Below are 9,972 nucleotides of genomic sequence, written 5' to 3'. Positions count from 1 at the left end.
TCTGGTGATAACAAGCTGCAGTATTTAATAATTTTTTGGTTGAAAAAAAGGGTTACTAAACCAGCTGTTGTTGTTTGTTCCCTACTTAGCAAAAGTATTAAAAATATTTAAGGAAAAATATTAAAAAGAGTAACAGCAAAACCAAAATATATTTAAAACTTTCCCCCTTTTTAAAGCTTTTTTATTTCTATACAATAACCAGTTATTTATTTATATATTTTTCATTTCTAATTTCTATTTTTCTATCTCTTACAGCTTCTTCCTTTTACTTCTTGTGTTGCCACAAAGCGGAAGTCTGGCATATTTCCTTGGAAATTTATGAGAGCACAGCAGACATTTGTTTGCAAAACCTTATTGAAATGTATGTAAGTTATGTCGAGGAATTATTTGTATCCTTAGTAACACTTGAACTTTAGTTATTAATTTTTTTATTTAAAGCTTATTTCTTAGAATTGAATTGAGGAAGAATTTAAATGTGATATTTGTTTAGTCTTCTATGGAATATGAGATATTAATTTGTTGACTATAGTCTAGTCTATAGTCTAGTCTATAGTCTAGTCTATAGTCTAGTCTATAGTCTAGTCTATAGTCTAGTCTATAGTCTAGTCTATAGTCTAGTCTATAGTCTAGTCTATAGTCTAGTCTATAGTCTAGTCTATAGTCTAGTCTATAGTCTAGTCTATAGTCTAGTCTATAGTCTAGTCTATAGTCTAGTCTATAGTCTAGTCTATAGTCTAGTCTATAGTCTAGTCTATTGTCTGGTCTTTAGTCTAGTCTATAATCTAGTCTATAGTGTTGTCTATAGTCTAGTCTATATTCTAGTTAATAGCCTAGTTTATATTATAGTGTATAGACTATTTTCTAGGCTATAGCCAAGTCTATTGTCTAGTCTATAGTCCAGTCTTAAGTATCAAATGTAGTTTATTGACAGGTACCATTACACAACTCCAAATCATATTTTATTCTCTCAGTTTGTTCTCAGAAATCAAAGAGTATTAAATTTAATCATTCTCTACTTCTCTCTTACACAAATATACATATGTATGTGTTTATTTGTAAAATTTCATAATCATAGCCTACTTTTGTGCATATATATAAATTTATCAAACAAAAATAGTTATTTATAAATTATTTATTTATTTATTTATTTACATTTATCCATAAATGTAAATATATTGATTGTTTGCAGCTGCAACCCGACTGTAGCAAACCTTCTCAACTAAGTTTTTAATTAGATATTACAATTTATTGTTACTTTAGTTGTTTTTTTTTGCAAATATTATAATGTATATAATTAATTTTATGTTTAACGCCTAAATGAAGGCAAAATTAAAAATAGAAATATTTGTAATAAACAAAAATTTGTACATAATAGATTTTCTACATTTTCCTAAAACTAAGGTTAAACTATCATTATATTTAAACATGATAAATTGTATAGTATACTTCAAAGGGTATAGGGAATAAATTTTGTGAAAAATTAGCTAAAAACCAAAAATCTTAAAATTTTTTCTTTATAAAATCCAATAAAATATCGGTGATTTGTTTATGTCATGATTCCGAAATTAATTTCAGTTTTTGTTACTATATTGTTGAAAATATTGAATTGCCTACTATTAGGCAGTTAAGTCATTTTGTTTGTTTTTGTGTAATTTTCCGCCAGTGTTTATAAATGTTAAATTTTGTTGCTGTTTTAAAGCGTTTCTTTTTTTCGTAATCAGCTATAAAATAATAATCTTTGGCCAATATTACACATTATGTTGCCAGCGGGTAAAATGTTTTTCATTGCACTAAATAGAATTATTATCATTTTATATTGTTCTAAAAACTTGTATTTTGTTTGCTTTTAAACAGCACAAACACACGGCTATATATTTGGTTGTATGTGTGTGTTGTATTGTCAATAATGTGTGTCATTCCAATCCAAAGCATACAAGTTAGACTAAGCCTATATAGACATATACATATTTGCATATATGGAAGTATGGATGTATTGTTAAAACCCAACAGTTTAAATGGTGTTTAAGCAAAGCTTTCTGGTATAAAAGTAAACTGCTAAAAGCTACTTTAATCAACGCTGGTAGTATATTGGTAGTATATATTTAGTAATGTAAAATTTAGTCAATTTAAAAAAAGAAAAGAAATTATCTTTTGCAGAATTTTCTAAAAGTCTTAGCAGTCTATATAGTTCTGTGACTACTTGAGATCATTTAGCAAAATATCGTTTAGCTTTCTAATAAGTTTATAATCTAACAAAAACACCAGCTGGACATCAGCCTCTAAAACTACTTGATTGTATTTGAATGCATATGTGATCTAATAGTTTTCTCTACTCTATTCTATACACTCTCTTGTCTCTGGTATTGTTTTCTTTGGGGATTTGGGTCAGTTTACATAGTTTTGTATATATGTAGGTATATGTGTTTGTATGCATATATTTAGCTTTTTTTCTGTGTATGTATTTTGTAGATAACAATTTCTGCGTGATTCTCTACTCTATATATACACTTACAATACATTGTCTCCTTTTTTGTACATTGTATGTTTGTGTCATCATTTGAGTTTGTTATAATATTGACAGAGGTTTAAACTTGTTTTACATCATATTGTGTTGAAATGGGACTTCTTTAGAACAGAAATTTTTTTGTAATTTGATATTTATATACTTGTTTAAAAAAAAAAAACTTTAAGATACTTAAACAAGACTTGTTTACAAAAGTATAACAGAATGTTTTAAAGATTTAATAACAAAATATTTATATTTTAATAAGTTTATGGTTTTTTTGTTGTCATATAAAAGGTTTCTTTTGTTAAGTTTAAGTAAGTGGAAAAATAATTGAATATTATTATAATATACAGTCTACTTAATATAAATACCGTTTTCCGGAAAATTTCCAATTTGCTCTAATAAGGATAGACGGACATTTTATTGCTTTAAAGATTTCAAAAAAATATATTTTTAAAAACCTCGAATGCAACCTTAAGAAATTGCAAATACAACAACAAAATTTTCTTTTTCATTTCTCTTATTTTTATAATTAAAAATTAAAAAAATAAAAATGTAGCATACTTTCAGGTAATGTTGAGTTTTTAAAAAATTATTTTTTTAAAGTAAAATTTACTTTAAAATAATTAAAAATGTAAATAAATTGTTGAAGTTTCATAGAATTTTCCTGTTTAACATACAAATCCATAAAAATTTTGGCTACTTTAAGAACACTATTTTCAATAATATGCAGACAGACGGACATTATATTATTTTGGGGATATAAAGTATTTTAACTTTGTAAACATGCTCAAGAAATAAGCTATAATTACCAATACAACAACATACTTTTTTTTAAATTTTTGCTAAACGAAATAAAAACTAAAGCATGCTTTTAGGCTCAAAAATAAAAATAAAATTTTTGTGGAAATATTTGTCTTTGATATAGTTTTCAAATCCTTATTATAAATGAAATAACATGAATTACAATAGTTTTTTTAATAATAATATCAAACACCTTTATAAAACCTAAAATTTTCCAAACAAATGTGATTTTTTTTTAATATTTCTTGAAACATATTATTAACTTTATTTTCTTGTTAGATTATATAACATTACATTAAAAATTCATTTTTTATTAAAAAAAAAACAAAATTTTAAAACTCCTCCATAAAAATTAAATTAAAAGCACCTAAAAGTATACTTCACCTTCTCATAAAACAAAATTAAATCAAACTTAATCGAACTAAGCATTTATTTATAACTACCATATATATGTATATCTGAGTACCTTTATGTAGACATATATATAGGCCAGACACGCAAACCTTTACAAACGGAAATCAAAAGTTACAAAGTTGTTGTATTTTTTTTCTCTCTTCTCCACTCGTTTAATTTTTGGCCAAAATCGAAAGCCACAAAAAAATGTTACCTTTTTTCTGGTAAAAGGGTTTGCGTGTTTCAAGGAAATCAAAAAATCTGTTTAGTTTAAAAATAGAAAAAAAATATAAAAACCTAAAGCAAAACAGCAAATAAAACTAGTAATAAAAACAACCTGTAACAAAATGTTAAAAGTTGTTAAGAGATTACGGTAAACACATTAAACATTTAAAATATGCCAAAGTCAATGAATAAATCAATGATAAAAACTTAAGAAATAACGAATCGAAGTTAGAAAAAAAAATAAATTACTTAAATCAATAGTTTTTTTAACAAGAAAAGATTTGAATGCGGGGAATTAGAAAAAAGAGAGAAGGAGTAAGAGCAATAAACTAGACATTTCAGTAGAATTTAAAAATATTAAACTTTTAATTTTTTGTTGCCAATTACGACAAAAATTGTTTATTGAGCAAAATCTCTTGTTATTACTGAAAGATTTGCATGTTTTCCAAAAGTATACTTTACTTTTGTGCATAAATTTGCCTAAAAGTATGTAAAACTTTGTTTGCAGATATAATATGATATATTTGTTAAATTTTTTTAAGACAAAATAATTCTCAGATATTGATCAATTATCTGAAAGCTTTTTTCTTTTAATTTCCAATATTTTAGTATAATTTCCCTAAAAGTATGCTGCATCTTATTTAGCATATTATTCTCTAAAGCATTAAAGTTATTCTTTGCAATGTATTTCCTATATTAAGCCTATTACGCATGTTATGGAGTTAAATAAAAGTATAGAAAATTATATTTTATAAAAATGCTTAAAATCTCACAGGTATGCTACAGTTTTTGAACAGACAAGCTGGATATTAATATTCAACGAAAAAATAATTTTTATTATATAAACAAAAGACAGAAAATTTAAGAAATTAAGTAAATTTTTTTCCAAATAACTAATCTATAAGTTTCCTCATCCAACAAAGAAACTTACTCCAAAAAGTATGCTTTATAAATTTAAATAAAATAAAACAGTCTAGTTATTGCTTTCTTCTTAAAACTTTAATACTGCAGAGTATATCATATACTCTATTCAAAAGATAAAGATTTTAAGAAAATCTAAACGAAGTCCCTAAAATTAGGCTTTAAAAGTGAAAGCTTACATCCCTTAAACTATAGTATATTTTCTTAACAATTTCTTAAAATCAGCAAAACTATGCATGTTTCATCAATTGCTATCAAATTTATTTCATCATCCTCTCACCCTTGACTTTTTCATTCTGCTTCATTAAATTATGCCAAAAATTATACTCTTGGAAACAGATAACCCCAGAAATACTAAAAATTTTTCTTGTATTTGGTTCCAAATAAAAACCTTTATTTTATTAACAAGAAATCACAACTTTATGATTATTTTCTCACCTCAATTCATTGGCAACTAAAGACATTTATTTCTCTTTACACAAAATTAACTACATTACTAATGGCCAATAGCAGCAACAGCAGCAGCAGTCAAACAAACTCAGCAACTAGGAAAAAACAACAACAAATAAAATAAAACATTGAAAGTATTTTTTTTCGCAAACATTTTGATAAATTTACTACACAAATTGTGAACTTCATTTACGAACATTTTAACCAACAAAACGGTGGGTGTTTTAGCATTTTATTTTTGTAGTCTTTTAGGGATTTTTTTTCTTCGTTACTTCTGCAAAAATAACTTTTTTCATTTACATTTTATTTTTCTTTTCGGAGAAAACTGATGGGTTCTTTTTTTCTAAGTTTGGTGTTCATTTTCTTTAATACCCTGCAACATTTAACAATTTAAGTAAAAAAGTCAAATGAAAAATACAATAAAATTATAAAGCAGACATAGTGTGTATGGGTGTGTGTGTGTGTGTTTGCTGTGCAAAAACAGTTATATTCTTTCTTCTAACCATGATAATAACAAAAAATAACAACAGCAACTAACATTTGCTTTTTCAGTTTTACCATCTTCATGATATTTCAACGATTTTTATACTTTCTTTTATTTTTCTATATATATGTATATGTTTGTTACAATAGCATATGTATATACATATGTATGTGTGTGTACTTTGAAACAGTCGAATTGTTAGAATGGCAGAGTATTTTTATACTTAATCTCAAGAGGGTAATTTATGATGATCATTTGTTTTGTTAAAAGCATTGGCAAGACATAGAAACAATAACAACTACAACAGCAGCAAACATTTGCTGTAAAAAAAGTAATATTATCAGCACGAATTCGTAGAACAACAACAATATAAACAATACTGGTTCCTTTTGACCATTGACGTGGTATTTGCTTCTTTATATTTTTCTTGGAAAAAAGGCAACAGCATAAGTAAAGTTCTTAATATTTAAAAATAAAATAAAAATAAGATTTTTGGTAAAAATTTGGATCATTTATGATAAATTTAATTTTGGTTCTAGTTCTGTTCTAGTTCTGTTCTAGTTCTGTTCTAGTTCTGTTCTAGTTCTGTTCTAGTTCTGTTCTAGTTCTGTTCTAGTTCTGTTCTAGTTCTGTTCTAGTTCTGTTCTAGTTCTGTTCTAGTTCTGTTCTAGTTCTGTTCTAGTTCTGTTCTAGTTCTGTTCTAGTTCTGTTCTAGTTCTGTTCTAGTTCTGTTCTATTTCTGTTCTAGTTCTGTTCTAGTTCTGTTCTAGTTCTGCTGCACAGTTCAGTTAACTTCAAGGACTTCTTCATTCTCATAACTCTTTACATAATCTCTCAACTATAACAAATTTACTTAAAACAATCCAATTTAATTTCATCCTTTTTCATCCAATTTAAAATTCCTGCCATAAAGTGTAGGCAATTATATAAGGCGTCCTTGACCGATTTGAAATTTATTAAAACGATTTGAAGCGCGTGTATATGTGAGTATATGCGATGGGTCGAAAGCAAAAATGGGAAGCAAACAATATAACAAACGAAACAGGACAAAGTCAAATGTTTGCACTCAATCCACATAATGGCAGAGAAGACAGCAGCAGAGAGTTGAGTGAACACAAAATAATAGAATTTGTTTTTCCATTTTTTTTTTTTTTGTTGTGAAAAAAGAAAAATTGTACAAGTAAATTGAAGAAAAATACAAGCTCTGCAAAAAATATATTATACGTATGTGCAATAAGAAAAAATAATAGACGAAAGTAAAACTGAAACTCGTAATATCCACCCACATTTGGATCTGAAAAAAAAAACAATATACTACTCGTATCTATTACATGTTCTTTTTATAATCAAAAAGCAAACTCGCATACATCCATGGAAGAATTTTTATATTTGTACATGTATGATCATATTGATGTACCCTGCAGTTTGGGTTGGAGGAACCAAACTTGTCTCCTAAATAACTAGAGATATTATATAAAAGGGATACAATGATTGTTTGTAAATAGATAGGGTGTTCTTTGATGTGAGTAAATGTGTCTGTGTGTTATTTTTAATAGATAACTAAAGTAATTTATTTTGGTATGGAGGTCATAGAAATATATAAACGAAAACATTTATTTATTTTTTCCCCATTTTCTTTATTTTGTTTTTATATTTAGATGTATGAGTATATGTATGTATGTGATTGTATGCTTGTAAAATTCTACTCATATGCAAGTATTTGTTGTTAGTCTTATTTTATACTCAACATATCACTTACGCATCATGGTCTTTTATTTAATTTTGTTGTTGTGGTCGTTTCTATTTTGCTGTTACTACTGTTGTGTGGTGTTTTACTCCTAAAAGTAGACAATCTTTATTTGATGTTGCATATAAAATTGCTAAAATTACGTGTATGTTGGCCATATTTTCTATTGTTTATATGTGTCATACAAGAAAATTGTCTTTTTATTTCAGACATTTACTTAGTTCGTTTATAAGATTTCTCTTAGGGGTTTTTCTGTAGTTTATTATTTTTGGGTAATTTTATACCTTCATGTTTTGTTTTGTGTTCCAACTTCGCTTATATGCTGTCGTTTGCTACATTTTTCTTTTCTCCTTCTCCTTTTTACTTGGGGTGGAAGAACTTGGAAGAATCTTAAAACTGATTTGATTTCATTTACGAAAATTACTATAATTTAAGAAACTTTACGGAACAAATTATTTATGTAGATTCAATTAGCTTAAGGAAAATGGGAAAAGGCAAAAATGTTAAGAAAAAAAGTTTAAGAACTTAATATATTTTTTTTTGTTTTGTTGTGTAAAGGAAATTGAACTAGAACAGAATTAGAACAGAACTAAAACAGAACTAAAACAAAACTAGAACAGAACTAAAACAGAATTAGAAAAGAACTAGAACAGAACTAGAACAGAACTAGAACAGAACTAGAACAGAACTAGAACAGAACTAGAACAGAACTAGAACAGAACTAGAACAGAACTAGAACAGAACTAGAACAGAACTAGAACAGAACTAGAACAGAACTAGATCAGAACTAGAACAGAACTAGAACTGAACTAGAACTGAACTAAAAAGAACTAGATCGGAACCATGACAAGTTTAGTATTTTTAGAAGAGGGTTTGAAAATATTTTTTTTTTTTCAATCCAAAAAAAAAAATAAAGAATTTGTAACTCCGATTTTTTCTTAAATTTATTTAAGCAGTAATTTAAAATATTCTTTTGCTATAAAATTTAATTAAAACAAACCGCCCTGCATTAAAGTATATCTCATTTGCATACCGCCTAAAAGTCTAATATAAGTTTATTTAACAATACAATATTAAATACATAGAAAAAGAAAATTTATAGAAATTTATTCAATGCCTTTATTTACGTTGCCTGCCATAAAGATCTAGACATTTTGATTCTTAACAATAATAAAATTCGATTTTTTTTCTTCTCATATACTGGAGTGTAGCAAAAAATAAAACATTTCAGCATTCATTACATTCTTATATAAAATCCCTAAAAGTATGCCATTAAATTGTACAAGTAAATACACAGTAAAAATAGAAATCGTTAACCAACTGCATATATTATCATATCAAGTCATCATCGCTGCCTTCCATTTCTACATTTCCATAGAATTTTTATTACATACTTTACTTTATTTCATTTCATTTCTTTTATTTTTTTCCGTATTTTTACTGGGTGTTGTTTTGTTGTTTTATTTTATTGTATTTTAGCCTTCATTCATACTTAGTTAACACAATGATCTATTTACATAATCTTAATCTAAAGCCATTCGTTTACTTTGTATAGTAATCCTATTAAAAGTTTCCAACATTGGAAAAAATTGTTTGTAGCAAAAATGCTAGGTTTGACTGTATTTCTAAATACATAATAAATGTTGCATATTTTTCGGCTGGTTAGTAAAATACAAAGTGTAGTTTGTAGTTTTGTGTTATTTTTAGTATATTATATTTACTCCTTAACACTTAAACTTAAAATGTTGTAATGAAAAAAAAAAAAAAATTCATTTCTTTATTTGTTTGTTTATTTAACTGGCCTTTGATGGTAAAATTATAGGCTTTAACATAGAAAATAAGGAAAAAGGAAAAAAGAAAACACATTGTGATTTTTATAGCTTTTAATACAATTTATTTTAATTTCTTATTTTTCTTTTTTGCAACTTTCGTTGTGTTAAGGTTTTACTGGTGGTGTTGCGAAATTACTTCTGTTTTTCAGGTTTGGGTTTGTGCTAGTGGGAAAAACATCAAGGGACTAAGAGTTTGGAATTGTATATGTTTAGTAGAAATTTGCAATTCAATGTAGTTTTTTGTTTATATGTTGTGTATTTATATTCTGAATTTCATTACTATCTCTTAACATAATTTTAATGTATGAAATTCAGATTGTCATAGAAATAAAACTAGGTTTATGAAATAAAGTCATTTGGCAAATATATTAAAATAAAACGTGTTTTTGTGAAACTACTTTATAATAAAAGAAAAATATTAAAAACTTGCTTTTGAACTAGAACTGAAGAAGAACTAAACTAAAACTGAATTAGAAATAGCACTGAACTAGAACTAAACTAAAACAGAACTAGAACTGCACTAGAACTGAACTAGAACTGAACTAGAACTGAACTAGAACTGAACTAGAACTGAACTAGAACTGAACTAGAACTGAACTAGAACTGAACT

The 9,972-nt window shown here is 26.3% G+C and overlaps 1 long non-coding RNA gene across 1 annotated transcript in view; it reads left to right on the top strand.

Moving 5' to 3' along the window:
- Nucleotides 1-253: 253 nt before the first annotated feature.
- LOC124420978 overlaps nucleotides 254-9,972 on the top strand; it is a 138,582-nt gene continuing 128,863 nt past the window's right edge. Inside the window, exon 1 of the long non-coding RNA XR_006941469.1 lies at nucleotides 254-365. This is a non-coding gene — a long non-coding RNA (uncharacterized LOC124420978). The remainder of the gene's footprint in view (nucleotides 366-9,972) is intronic.

This window comes from Lucilia cuprina, chromosome 6 (assembly GCF_022045245.1).
Source record: "Lucilia cuprina isolate Lc7/37 chromosome 6, ASM2204524v1, whole genome shotgun sequence".
Taxonomy (NCBI): domain Eukaryota; kingdom Metazoa; phylum Arthropoda; class Insecta; order Diptera; family Calliphoridae; genus Lucilia; species Lucilia cuprina.
This window is presented reverse-complemented; position numbering and strand designations above follow the sequence as displayed.